Genomic DNA, 2319 nt, shown 5'->3' with positions numbered 1-2319 from the left:
AGGAGGGACTGGGCCCGGTGAAGATATCAGTTAGCTCTGAGCCAACCCTGGGGCCACCTATCTCTAGGCTTCTTATAAATAAGGAACACATGTCCTTGAGGTTTAAATCTTTAAATCCTTGTTACTTAGGGTGTGAGTCCTGGTCCAAGCATATCAGCAGCATCTGAGAGCTTGCTAGAAATGCACACTCTCAGGTGTCACTTCAGACCTATAGAACCAGAAAGTGCATTTCGGAAAGATCCCTTAATTGACTCAGGCATATTAAAGTTTGAAAAGCACTGGTTTAAGCCAGTTTAAGTCAGTCAGATGTTTCTGAAACTGGAGTCCAAAACGCTGACATAGCAACCCCCAGGCTCAGGTTTTCTTAGGATCCTAGGGACGTTCATCTGATTCCCAAATTCTAGAGGCAGGTGCCCACCCCCGTGTCTCCATGTGGGTCTAAGCTCCAGGACAGGCAGGTGAGAGAGGCCATTACAACCCTTGGTGCTGCCCTGGAGATCAGTCAGGGGTGCCTCAGGGAAGGGAGAGTGACCACAGCTGAGAGGAACCCCCCAGGCCTAAAGGGAAATTTCTGGGCAGGTTCACAGGCATGATGCAGGGTGAGGACCCAGTGATGTCCCTTTTCCTGAACAGAATGGGCTGAGGGGAGGGCAAGGGAATTGGTCCAGAAGGTCTGCAGGGAACCTGTTGGAATGTACTCACCTCACAGGGACTGAGGGAGGAGCCAGTGTTGGGTGGGGGACCTCTGGGGGGCCACTGGCCCCCAGGATGGGCTGGCTGGCCTGGCCCAGTGAAGATGGCCTGGTTTCCTTTTTGGAGGTGCTTGCAGATCCAGTTTTGGAAACTGGTAACCTTTCCAACCCTTGGGTACACCTGGATTTTCAGTTCTGTTCTGCACCCTAGTAGTACTGCCTGACTTTGTGGGTCTTGGATGAAGAATTTCCATCTACTTTCTCCTGCACAGCCGGGCAGCAGAATCCACCTTGGGAGATGGAGAATGGGTCCAACTCCTAAGGAGTGGGAGGCAGCATCTGGCTGTGCTTTCATGACACAGTGGGGGAAGCCTCAGTGTGCGGCCCAGGCCCTCTGACTCACAGAGGCGATACCGTTCACCTGCCGTCCACCTAATGGGTTGTGCGTCAGAGTCCCCTTCCCCCTCCCCGACTGCTTTATGTGGCACGTGGGATGTGTTTATCCTGGGACTCCGTATATCAAGGTAGTTTCTCAGAGTATGAAATGTGCAGTCAGACATAGCTGGTGGGAATCCGAGCTCTCTTGCTCATCAGCTGCGAAGCGTTGGGCAAATTAACCTGTCTGACTCCCGGCTTCTCCATCTCTGAAATGGGAGTCACAGTACCTACCTCCCAAGGTTGGTATGAAGACAAAACGAGAGTCTGTGCTTATCCTTCAGGGAGCACCCAAATGGAGGCTGTCCTTATTCATATTCCATGTGTCTCTGAAAGTGGCATCTTGGTGAGCCTGAGGGCCCAGGAGCCGAGGCGTGGGCCTGGGGAGGTGTGGGGGCAGTGCAGCGGGCGGTCTGGGATGTGGGCACCGGAGCCTGGATTCCCAGGGGAGTCTCATCCCAACCAACTGACTGGATGAACCAGAGAGAGACACAGAGAGAAGTTGAAGCTTCTTTGCTGTCCCAGAAACGAACTCCCTCAATGTGGCCCCAACCCATCCAGCTGTGAAACTGAAATCATTACCAGCTTCCTCACAGTATCCTTGACTGGCTCTCTCATCCTTCTTCTTTTTTTTTTTTAATTAATTTTTATTGGAGTATAGTTGCTTTATAATGTTGTGTTAGTTTCTACTGTACAGCAAAGTGAATCAGCCATACATATACATATATTCCCTCCCTTTTGGATTTCCTTCCCATTTAAGTCACCAAAGTGCATTAAGTAGAGTTCCCTGTGCTATACAGTAGGTTCTCATTAGTTATCTACTTTGTACATAGTATCGGTAGTGTATATGTGTCAATCCCAATCTCCCAATTCCTCCCATCCCCCCTTCCTCCCTTAACCCCTTGGTATCCATACATTTGTTCTCTATGCTATTATAATTGAGGTGCTACGAAGGAAAGGCACCTAAGAATGATGCCTTCTTTCTCTCATCTCTCATCCTTCTTGAAGCAGGTGCATGTGGGGGGGGGGGGCCACGGGGCAGGCAGGGGAACTGCCTTCAGCCCTGTGTTCTGCCTGGGGTGCCTCAGAATCGCCCTCTGTCTCTCACAGTGAGCTACCCGCTGCAGCACCCTCTCGCTCCCCTGTGGTTTTCCTTCTTTAGGCAAGGACGTCTGCACCGTCCTCCACCCAC

The sequence above is a fragment of the Mesoplodon densirostris genome, chromosome 7 (assembly GCF_025265405.1).
Source record: "Mesoplodon densirostris isolate mMesDen1 chromosome 7, mMesDen1 primary haplotype, whole genome shotgun sequence".
Taxonomy (NCBI): domain Eukaryota; kingdom Metazoa; phylum Chordata; class Mammalia; order Artiodactyla; family Ziphiidae; genus Mesoplodon; species Mesoplodon densirostris.
This window is presented reverse-complemented; position numbering follows the sequence as displayed.